Genomic DNA, 13,432 nt, shown 5'->3' on the forward strand with positions numbered 1-13,432 from the left:
TAATATTTTATGGTTATAAGAAAATCAAGCTAAAGAAACCATCTTCGTTCTTTTACTTTGGATGTTTGTTTCTTTCTCACATATTCATGTATATTTAATTTATTTTCAAAAGTATGTAATTTTTTAACAAAATAAACTTTTTGTTATATAATTATCAAACCAATTTGTAAGACATTCTTTTAAGAATAATGATCGTTATATTTAGTTTGTGATTCAACATGTAATAATACAAAGAACATTATAATTTGTTTTAACTTTGAATTTTATACTTGATTTCCTATCTAAAAAACAATTTGATATTCCATTTTCTATCTATTATATATACTACAAGGATGCAAAATATAATTAAACCTAGAAATATAACTTAAATTAAGAGGAATATAAAAAGAGATTAAAAATAAAATTATTTATTGGGAATTTTTAAGGTTTCACTCTCTCCTGATTAAGTCTTTCATTTTCTTTGCCATTTGATTATAACTTATAGTGTAATTAAATTTTGTATTGAATGATTGTCATAAACATTTATTTATTTATTTAAAAAAAAATTAAAGCCTTAAATATTTTTCCCAAAGGTTATATAATTTTCCACCAATAAGCCTTATAAAATTTGTTGTATGATATATGATTAAGTCCTTTCATTTTCTTCCTTTAATTAATGTAACCTTTCAATTGACTATTTGTTTCCTCCATTTAACTATAACAATGAAAGGTTATATAACAATGAAATAATATGAATTGACACAATTGTACAAAAATAAGACCAATCTTTTAAATTTTATAAATTATGCAGTAGTTTGAAAGTGAATATTATATTAAGGAAAAAAGAAATTTGACTATAAATATAAATATTATTAATAAATTCACTTACACAAATGATATATGTATATTAATAACCTCAATTGTTATATTTTAACATCATATATAAAAAAATGAATATGATGCATATTTAAAAATTGAAAACATAAAAAAAATTTGGTTATTTTTATGACTTTTGATGGTATATATTACAAGATTATTGTTTAAAAAAATATTAACATAAAATTATTTATTGAGGTGAACTCTAGGAGAAAATTCATTTTTACAAAAAAAAACTAAAAACATATACGGTATTAATATGTCTACTTATAAGTATATATAGAGTGATTATTAAGTTATGATATTATTGGGACTATATTTTACATGGGGATGTCAAAATAATTATTATCTTATTATCTTATCGAATTTAGTCAATTTTTACACTGGCCCGACTTGGTACCAGCAAAATTTATTAATTTATAGTGTTTATTAATTTATAGAGTATTAATTTATAGAGGTTTTACTGTACATATGTATTATACATTTAATAGTATAAAAACAATGAAAAAATGATGAAGTACATAAAATAAAGAAGAAATATAAATGAAAGCAAAAGTTTTAACCAAATATATAATCAAGCTCTTACAAATTATATCTTAATTGAGCTTTCAACCCATGCAAGAACATTAAAAATTAAACAAAGAAAAATTTGAGAATAGCAGATATGGTGGAGGAGGATGTAAAAATGAGTATTTATATGATAAAATATGATGTAAGTTACATTCTAAAATAATTAAATCAGAGGAGTTATAATTATATTTTATAGTGTGTTAATTGAAGTTAAATGGAGGAAACAAATAGTCAATTGAAAGGTTATATAATTTAAGTTACAATTTAATAGTAAAGTGTGGATTTCAAGTATGAATTAAAGTATATGACTAAATGTGTTAGCCGCGTAGTAATATAAATTTATATATATATTTCATAAATACCGTATAAATACCTTTTAAAAACCTTTTAAAAATCATTTAAAACTCTTATAAAAACTGTGTAAACCTTTTAAAAACCTTATAAAAACCTTATAAATGCAGTTTAGAACCTTTTAAAACCTTATAAATATTTAGATTTAATCTTACAGCATTAATGATGACCTTGATGTACCTTATCAACCATATAAAAGTTAATAATTTTTCATATTTGAAAAGGGTTATTTTAAAAAAGGGGTACACCAAAAGGGGTATTTCTCAAAAATTCTCAAGGTTTTTTAAATTATATTTTATGATATAAAACTAAAAATATAATTGATTAAAAATAAAAATAAAAACTTACTAATAATCGATTATACTACTAATATATAAATAATAGATTATATTTTTGAAGTGAAAGTTTTATAATGAATATATATCAATTAAAATAATATGACAGATAATTTGATTATATTTACACAATCTAAACCTAAATTATAATGGGATTTAACGGAATAGAACAAAAAGTAAAAAAAAATTGAACCAATTACTCACAAACAACATAAATAGATAAATTAAAAAATTCAATAGAGTGTATACTCTATTTATCTCTATTTTTCAAGGGGTTGGAGTGACAGCCACATAAAAAGAATGGAAAGCTTTCAGACTAAAAAGGAGGTTGGTGTCGCCTAGTTGAAGCTAGAAGAGCCAACTTGTACAGTAAAGCTGCACAGTGACCGCTGGGTAAAGAGAGGAGGTGTGAGCTGTTTTGGTCGCCTATATAAGTGAAGAGTTTTCTTCTTATTAGGGTTAGCACTTTTGAGAGAGAAAAAGTGTGACGTTATTATTTTTCAAGTCTTGTGTGGAGAAATCGAAGAAGACTTGTGTGGGTTCTTTTGGTGAGTGAACAAAAGAGAGTGCATAGCTGTTGTTGTGCGTGTAAATTGGTAGATTAGAAATCTCTCATGGACAAATCACAGTTGTGTGATGTTGTGTAAAGCTGATCAAATAATCTTGTAAGAGAGTTATTTGAAGATTTTCTAATCAAACTCAGTTTGGAGTTATTTGTGGTTGTCATTAAAAAAATTAATGTATGTTGTGGAAAAGAGATAAATAAAGTGTTAAAAATTAAAAAGTAGGATGTTTTAATTTTAAATTAATGTAATTTTTTAATGATGAGGTGGCATATGATGTGGCGCTGACGTGGCCGAATGAGAAGTGAGAAAAGGTAACTTTATATATTTAGAGCCAACTTGTACAGTGAAGCTGCACAGTGACCGCTGGGTAAAGAGAGAAGGTGCGAGCTGTTTTGGTCGCCTATATAAGTGAAGAGTTTTCTTCTTATTAGGGTTAGCACTTTTGAGAGAGAAAAAGTTTGAGGTTATTATTTTTCAAGTCTTGTGTGGAGAAATCGAAGAAGACTTGTGTGAGTTCTTTTGGTGAGTGAACAAAATAGAGTGCATAGATGTTGTTGTGCGTGTAAATTGGTAGATTAGAAATCGCTCATGGACAAATCATAGTTGTGTGATGTTGTGTAAAGCTGATCAAATAATCTTGTAAGAGAGTTATTTGAAGATTTTCTAATAAAACTCAGTTTTGAGTTATTTGTGGTTGTCATTAAAAAATTAATGTATGTTGTGGAAAAGAGATAAATAAAGTGTTAAAAATTAAAAAGTAGGATATTTTAATTTTAAATTAATGTAATTTTTTAATGATGAGGTGGCATATGATGTGCCGCTGACGTGGCGGAAGGAGAAGTGAGAAAATGTAACTTTATATATATAGAGCCAACTTGTACAGTGAAGCTGCACAGTGACCGCTGGGTAAAGAGAGGAGGTGCGAGCTGTTTTGGTCGCCTATATAAGTGAAGAGTTTTCTTCTTATTAGGGTTAGCACTTTTGAGAGAGAGAAAGTGTGAGGTTATTATTTTTCAAATCTTGTGTAGAGAAATCGAAGAAAACTTATGTGGGTTCTTTTGGTGAGTGAACAAAAGAGAGTGCATAACTGTTGTTGTGCGTGTAAATTGGTAGATTGGAAATCGTTCATGGACAAATCACAGTTGTGTGATGTTGTGTAAAGCTGATCAAATAATCTTGTAAGAGAGTTATTTGAAGATTTTCTAATAAAATTCAGTTGGAGTTATATGTGGTTGTCATTAAAAAATTAATGTATGTTGTGGAAAAGAGATAAATAAAGTGTTAAAAATTAAAAAGTAAGATGTTTTCATTTTAAATTAATGTATTTTTTTTAATGATGAGGTGGCATATGATGTGGATGATGATGTGGCTTAAGGAGAAGAGAGAAAAGCTAACTTTATATATATACTAGTCGGTTGCCCGCGCTACGCGCGGGAGTTTATTATGTTGTTTATGAGTAATTGCTTCATATTTTATTTCCTACTTATTTTTTCAATATACCATACTTTTTTTTAACTTAGATTGTGTTTGTATAGAAAACCTATTGAGTTTTAGCTTCATTAGTTGTTGAGAAATTAAGTGTGTATAGTATAAGGCGAAGTGTGAGTGTAAACAGAAGTGCGGTGGAGAATCATTGAGAAACTCATAAACATTATCTATTAGGGTTTTTACCAAATATAGATCTAGATGTTAGTATTGTGGTCTCTTTTAATATGTTGGCCCAAAATTTGAAAATGATTTGTGGGTTTTCGGTTGGATTGTTGTATTTTTATTGTTTACATTATCTCTTTATATGTTGTCATAATTATTTTTTTTGTTTAACGTTTTTCTTTTTTGGATTTGACGTAATTTATATCTCGTTGTGATCATTTTTATATTATTATATATTTGTTTTTAAATTTATGTTTTATATATTTTTTGTTTTTAGAACAATTTTTAAATTTAACATATTAGTATAATTTACATTATATTTAGTTTATTTCATTTAATAATGTTTATTTATTTTAATTTTCAGTTTTTAAGAAATATAGTTAATTTTTTATTTTGTTTATTAGTTTAACATATGTGTTGTATTGGAAAAAATTAGTTAAATTCATATTGGAAACCTTTAAAGAATTTTTTTTTTTACCTTTTTATACGTTTTTTTAAAATGATAATTCATGTTTCGTTCCGACGTATCTCTTTTACGTTGGAAAATTTTGTGAGACATAAATTAGATAGATTTATATACTCAAAATTTCTTACTTTTTGTTATATTCCTCTTAAATCTCATTATAATTTAGATTTACATTGTGTAAATATAATCAAATTTTGTGTCATATTATTTTTAATTGAGATTAATTGAGATATATATATATATATACTTTAAACATTCACTTAAAAACTATATTCTATTATTTATATTTGTTAGTATAATCGATAATTAGTAATATTTTTAACTTTTTAATCAATTATCTTTTTTTAGTTTTATAATGTATAGCATAAGAAAAGACTTTTCATATTCCTTTTTGAAAAACTTATTTACATAGGTTTAAATCTTAAAATTATATGATAAAATGATATAATTAATTTTAAAAATTAAATAATAAAATAAGATGGATGATGATTAGGATGATGATGTGGCTTAAGGAGAAAAGAGAAAAGCTAACTTTATATATATAGATACTAGCAGTTGACCCGCGCGGGAGGTTTATAATTTTGTTTTGTTGATTTTTTATTCATATTGTGATATTTTATTATTTTTTTATTGATTTTCAAAAAATATTATAATTATTTTCTCTTTAATTATTATCCTTCAATACTCGAATTTGGATTAAAAACACTTGATTCAATTTATGAAATATCATTTTTTTTCTTTTTGATCATGTTATAAACCAATATTTCACTTTCATTTTTTTTTCCTCTTTATTACTTTATATATACAATTACATAAATGTTGTTTTAGTCTACCATAAATTTAAATTTTACTTCCATTCTAAAACTCAGTAACATATTTAAAATATTAAATTATGATCAATTTAAAATGAAAGTTGAATTATATTACTACCACTAATAAAAAAAATTAAAGTATTATTTTTCTTATTTTAACATTTCATTTTTTTTACATAATTTATTTTTATTTATATAAACTTTCTATTAATTAAATAAGTAACAAAAATATACACTAAATGAATGTTTTAAATTTAGTTTAATGTTTAAACAAAAATGTGGCTTAGATGGATACTTAGGTGGCATCATGAGAAGAGAGGAAAAGCTAACTTTATATATATAGACTAGTCGGTTGCCCGCGCTATGCGCGGGAGTTTATTATGTTCTTTATGAGTAATTGGTTCGTATTTTATTTTCTACTTATTTTTTTCACTATACCATACTTTACTTTTTTTAAACTTTGATTTTGTTTGTATAGAAAAACTATTGAGTTTTAGCTTCATTAGTTGTTGAGAAATTAAGTGTGTATAGTATAAGTCGAAGTGTGGGCGTAAACGGAAGTGCAGTGAAAAATCATTGAGAAACGTGTGCTATTAGGGTTTCTACCAAATATAAATCTAGATGTGAACATGATTTGTGGGTTTCGGGCGGATTGTTGTATTTTTAATTTTTTACATTATCTCTTTATATATTGTCAAAAACAAAATTTTTTTTTTATGTTCTTTTTTTGGATTTGTTGTAATTATATCTCAGAATGATCATTTTTATATTATTATATATTTGTTACTTATTTTATGTTATATATATATATTTTCTTTTTCATATGGAACAATTTTTAAATTTAACATATTAGTATAATTTACTTTATATTTAGTTTATTTCATTTAATAATGTTTTTTGTTTTAATTTTCAATTTTATGAAATATAGTTAATTTTTAATTTTGTTTATTAGTTTAACATATGTGTTGTATTGGAAAAAATTAGTTAAATTCATATTGGAAACCTTTAAAGAAATATTATTTTTATTTTTATGTTTTTATACGTTTTGAAAAAATGAGAATTGATGTTTCGGTCCGATCTATCTCATTTATGTTAGAAAATTTTGTGAGACATAAGTTAGATCGATTTATATTCTCAAAATTTCTTACTTTCTTTTCTATTCCTGTTAAATCCCATTATATTTTGGTTTACATTGTGTAAATATAATCATATTAAACATTCACAAAAAACTATAATCTACCATTTATATATTTCTTAGTATAATCGATAATTAGTAAGTTTTTTTTTAACTTTTAAACAAATCATCTTTTTTAGTTTTATAATGTATAAATTAAAAAAAAACCTTTCATATTCCTTTTTGAAAAACTTATTTACATAGGTTTAAATCTTAAAATTAAATGATAAAATGGTATAATTAATTTTAAAAATTAAATAATAAAATAAGGTGGATGATGATGTGGCTTAAGGAAAAGAGAGAAAAAGCTAACTTTATATATATAGATATATAGATATATATATATATATATTATATATATATACTCATAACATGTATAAAATACAAAGACGGTAAATAAAATGTATTTGGGTTTCAATAGTGTAGTGAGAAAGTGAGCCTTGGATAAGGGCGGTTTTTGACAGCCTTTTGTCAATTTTTTTTTCTTTGAATAACTAAGAGGTTCGGGCCGAAGTCCATATATATGGTTTCAGGCTCGAAACCAACGCATGTTATATGGTCTCGTTCCAAGCGCTATTCGAACCGACGACCTATAGGCTTTTGTCCATATTTTCTCCATCTATAACCATCTTCAAGTTGATCAATCTTGATTTTGGTCATAAATTCAACCTTAGCTTCTCTTTTTCTTTTTACCTTGTTTTTTCCTAACCGTACTCATCATCCACCTAAAATATATCAACCTCTAGGGTTTTAACTTTCTAAAAGCTTTTAATTATTTTATCAAGTGATTGTTAGTTTTCGTAAGACTGATCACATTATATCCTCTCTATTTCGGTTCAGCAAATTTAGTTACCCAAAAAGAACAACATAATATGCGAGAAGGGAAGTGTGAAAGAAATGTAAATGGTGGAAAAATAACTCACACTTGTTTGGAACTTTCACTAACACCATTGGATAACTTTCATGTTTGGCGGAAAAACGTGATTTTGCGTTTTTGGCGGGAATACGTGATTTTGTTTTTTTTTTGCGAGAAAACATGATTTTGCGTTTTAGCGGGAAAATTTACTTTCTAATTCAGATTTTATGAAGAAAAATAAGGGCATCACCAACAGTAAAACTTTGTGAGATTCTTAAAAAAGAATTATAATCATATTTTAGTTAAACAATAATATTTTAGTTTTTTATTAAAGTTGGACCACTTATAAATGTCTAGCTGTCCAAATATTATAAGAAACGATAGTTTGAATAAGAATTATTAAAGCATCTCCAGTGGAGTACTTTAATACGTGTTTGTGGACTGAAAAAGATCAATTACTGACGTCCAAATTTTTTGGGATTAAAAGTAGTGATGAGGAGGACTAATGATTTCACTTTACTTTGGTTTCAATTTTCTCTAAATAATGCAGTAAATATAGTTCCCCATAGGTACATGCGAATGTCAAGAGAAGTTTTTTTTTTTTTAATCACATGCAAATATATTTTTTGAAGATCAAATACATTACTCTTTAAGGTGGAGGTATAAGAATAATATGTCGCTTGATAAGATTCCTTCCACTTGGGTGGATGTTTCCATTGTAAGAGAGTGAATATTGTCACCAACTATTAGGTGTATCCGGTCAATGACATCTACAATATAGAGAAAAATAATAAGTTATGCAGACGTTTAGAGTATGTTTTGAAAAAATAAAGAACACTTTTGGTTTACTTACCGAATAGGTCAGCATTTGTGTCTACAATAGAGATAAAATCTTCAAAAATACGGAATCGAAAATTTTGTTTATTAATATGGTAGTCTCCCATAGGCACCAATACCAATGACTTTTCTGTGAAGACAATACCATGTTTGTGGTCAACAACTTTATAGACTTATTTGTTTATATAAATAACACTCTTGTAGAAATCAGTCAGAGTTAGTTTTTACCAAAATAGATTAACATTCCCGTAGAAATCAGTGTTGAGATTGTTTACCAAAAGCAAACATAGGCTAAAGAAAGACCCATAAACCATCTGAGAGATCTTCATTAACTGCAACGATACACATAGTCAATGTCTTCTTCCACCTGCATATATAACATAGTTAATGGTGAAAATTGTCCAAAATACCTTTTTAGTTGTAGAAATTAAGATTTCATTTCAGGAGATCTTTATCAATTGCAGCAACATAGTCTTCCTCATGGATATATAACAGAGTCAAAATTGAAGTTGTTGAAAGTAAACTTTTACCTATACTACAAGAAAACTTTTATAATGAATTTGGTAGCAAATATGGGGAGAGGAATTTCGTATGAAATTTTCCTTCCAATTGCCTTCAAATTCGTTGTCGTGGAATTTGGGATGAAATCTCGAAAGAATATTTCCTACCAATTTCTTTTCTTTTTCTTTTTTTTTTGGGCAAAATTCCCTACCAATTTCTTATGAAAATTTGTTTGCACGTGTTATTCATATTCATATATACATGTATTTCATTAATAAGAAAAGTGGGTGTAATATACATGTTATTGATAAAAAAAAATATTGTAGATGTAAAATATATTAAATATATAATTTTCCATATACATAATCTTTAAACAAAAACATAATTTTTAAAATATATATATAGTGGTAGATCAATTTTTAAAAAGAAATTAAATATTCCATAAACATAAATTTTATTAAAAGTTAAAAAAAAATATTACATCAAACAACCTTTACTATTTCATAATTTTGTACCTTTGAGTTTGGTTGTATTACATATGAATAATGATTGTATCACATTTTTAGTTTGGATAAATGATTACCGCGTTTTCATCATTTTCAGTTTTTCTTTTACAATTCTAAAATTAAAAATGATTGAATTTAAATATAAAACTGAATTAGTTAGTTAATGAATTATTGTATATCTTACCATCTACCGTCGTAGTAAAGCTGAATGAAACTTAATGAATTAATTATTTGAAGGAAGTCGGAAAGAAAACTGAATGAATTAATTATTTGAAGAAAATCGGAAGGGAAGTAAGGAAAGAATTTTGTTGGAAAATCTACGACTTTTTGAAGGAAATGGTCAAAAATGTCCCCAACTTCTACGAAATAAACTTCAAAATTTCCTATCACGCGTTTCTGTAAAAAAGTTCTTTCCAAATCTTACCATTTACCTTCCATTTTGTTTTGTACGAAAAATGGAAAGAAATAACCAAACAAAAAGTAAAAACATGGATTATATTTTTTTCTTGAGCTAATTGATTAAGAAAATGGTAACACTTATATTATTAACATTTCTAACATAACTCAAACTCCACATTCACCCAAGGTATTATTTCTTTCATTGATCGCCTGATTTTCGTACGACAATAAGCTAAATACCCATGTCTACCCCACCACCCCTCTTCATTTTCTTCCCATTAGTACTTAATACCAAAAGTTACACGGATATCTACATCTTGTTTGTGGTGGATCATGCCGACAATCTTTGTTGGTAATAGATCCAGAAGACAATGAATTTTCAAAGTTTAAGCAGCTTAAAAGAGAATAAAGAGAAAATGGAACACAAGTGAGCAAACAAGACTATATACCTGAGCTAGATCCAAGATTTTGAAGTTCTGGACAAACTCAAAGTCGAATTTTGCCAGAGAAGCCTTGGGAAGAAAATATGTTCCATGATGGTGACAAAACTTGATGATTCCCAAGAGGATTTTGTTGCTTGCCCATTTGACTTCCAAAAGGATGATCAAAATGGAGATTTTTTTTATCAAAAGGACAATCAAGCTAGCTAAAGGATGATCTCTTATTTACTTTGAAAATCTCTTATATATTTGAAAATTTACTAATTTTATTGGAGTTTATTTAATAATTATTAAGATTGCATTGATAATCAGATTATTCGACGTATCTTGTATTGATTTTGTTAAAAATAGTAAAATAAGGGTTTAATCATGTTTATGTATCAGACTTATGATACTTAACTTTTAATAATATCGATTCAAACCCGTTTCAACATAAATCTCGACATGCGATATATCCCATCTATGTTATCTTAAATTTAATATGTTTAAATATTTATAATTTTAGATTTTGATTTAGTTTAGATATATCAATTAATTATAGTATTTTAATCTTCTTATAAGTTTAAAGTTTACTATATACGGTAAAATTAAAAGTTCAACTTTAAACATAGAACTAATCATACGTAAATTTTAAATTTGGATAATTTGGATGTTTATATGGTGAAAGAGGACTAGCTAGTGCTTGTTGTTGTTGGGTCCTCATCTTCTTAAATGTATTGTAACTAGATGTACCGCGGGACAAACATTTTTTTTAATTCTTATTTTATAGTATTGACATATTAACGTATGAATATTTTATCTGTTTTGACGTATGAAATTAGTGAGATTTTAATTTTATAGTATTATCAATTCAAACTTGTCCCATCGTATAATTTTTTATAAGCATATTACAATCCATCCCGTCTTTTATCTCGTCGAGTCATATAATCGTCAAAATTTAATTCAGTTTGTTATGACAAGGTCAAGAATACATTAGTTTAAAATTGGTGAATATTAAAAATATTAATAGCACTAAAACTTTTAAATTTTTTTAAAAATATTTATAATAATTTAAACTTGATATGTACTCTACAACCAATCTCGTCATACCACCAATCCCGTCATATAATTCGTTGGAAGCATGTTACAACGTGAACCTTCTCGTCTTGCAACCCGTTCTGTCATTTAATCATGGAAAAATTAAGTCCATATTTAAAATTATGGCAAGATTAATAATACTATAATTTAAATTTGGTGAAAATTTAAAATATAAAAAAACTTCAACTTTTAAAATATTTTAAACTTTACATTGTATGTTGTTAATAATCATTCTAGTCTTACAACTTGTTTCGTCATTCAACTTGATAATCACCGAAAAATTCAACTCATATTTAAAGTTAGGGAAAATTTAATAATACTTTAGTTTAAACTTGGTGTAGAGTTAAATATTATTAACCCTTCATCTTTTAATAAGATACAAAAGATTTATAACATTTCAAACTTTATTATATTAATAATAATTCAAATTTTATTTTATAGAAAATAAATTTTTAGAATATTTAAACATTCTATAAAGCTTAAATATTTATAATTTTTGAACCTCGACACCTTGTAAAAGTTTCAATATTCATAATAATTTAAGTTTTAAAATTTGAATACTAATATTTTGAAACTTTAAATTTTTTTTTATATTTATCTTAATTCATATTTTTTTTTTTAAATTACTAATTGAAAGTACATATGGGAAATGTAATGTATGTCTGTTTTAAATAATTTAAACTGCAACATATGCGAACAAATAGCTTGGAAGTCTACTATCTCTTATGTAATTTTAGAACTTATAATATGTGTGTTAAGAATACATTTTATTTTACTGAGAACTTAAAAGAATATATACAGATTTGCCTAAAACAAATTGCCATAAGTTATAAGATTTTTCATTTTGAAGGATTAGTAGAGAATTAGCTATTCAAAAAAAAAAAAAAAGCAAAAAGTCAAACATACATAACTGACCAAACAAAAATGTTTTTGAAATGTTTTTCCTTATGAGGTCCCCATATCACACGCTTAAAAGCAAAATCTGATATAAAATTGAGAACTTCATCCATCAAATTCAGTAATCGAAACCAACATCCATCTCTGTTGAATTGATTACCAATTCCACTCTAATGCCAATGAAGATGAGATTCAGTAATCGATATTTTCATTTTCTTTTTGGATCTCTCTCCACTGGGAAGAAGAGATGTTCGATTAATGTTTAGACTGGGACGTTGCTTTGGTAAGTTTGAGATGAGAGTAATCGGAAGTATTTATAATGATATTTAGAAACGGATGATTAGGTAATCGAATCTTCGGTGAGCAAACAGAATTTATTCTGAAAAATTAAAATTATAGAAATTATTAAATAATTGAAAGCTATAAGTGAAAAATATGCTTTTCAATGTTAGTCTAAACTCTAAAGTAAAGGAAATTTTGTTATTTGTTCCAATTATGCCGCTAATCACATACTAACACAATTAAATGAGACGATTATATATTAAAACAATATAAACAAACTGAAAGATTTTGGAAATAAGTTTTTAAGAATGTGCTTGAATAAAGCAGCTAAATAAGCGTAACAACTAACAACTATGATCAAATATATAACTTTCGATCAATTAATATTGTTTTAGAAAATTATAATTTCTGATCTTATAAGATTTTGTTTTTAAAGCAGTGGCAAAGCTTGTAAATAAGTTTAAACCCCATGATTTATTTCATAAGTTGCTGCAAAAATATTAATATAAATAGATATAATTTGTTTGATTTAATGCAATCTATTAGTTTCTATTGACGATTTTGTATTTAGAGAGAGATTTGGGGGAACCTTTCAAATAAAATAATATGTTCATTATAAATATGGTTTCCGTTTTTAGTGCAAAAATCATCATGAATATGGTTATTAATACCGCAAAATCATTTCGAAAATCTCAGAATATTCAGCTCGCAAATCAGCTAATTTTTAGGGATCCAATAAGTTAAATTTGTTGAATAATCGTGGAAACAAATTTTAGAAATATTAGAGAATAGTTATTTAAAGCCAATGGCAGGACCTTGTAAATAAGTGAGCTAAGTGAGGGTTTTTTCATAACTGTC

This window comes from Capsella rubella, unplaced genomic scaffold (assembly GCF_000375325.1).
Source record: "Capsella rubella cultivar Monte Gargano unplaced genomic scaffold, Caprub1_0 scaffold_3, whole genome shotgun sequence".
Classification (NCBI taxonomy): Eukaryota; Viridiplantae; Streptophyta; class Magnoliopsida; order Brassicales; family Brassicaceae; genus Capsella; species Capsella rubella.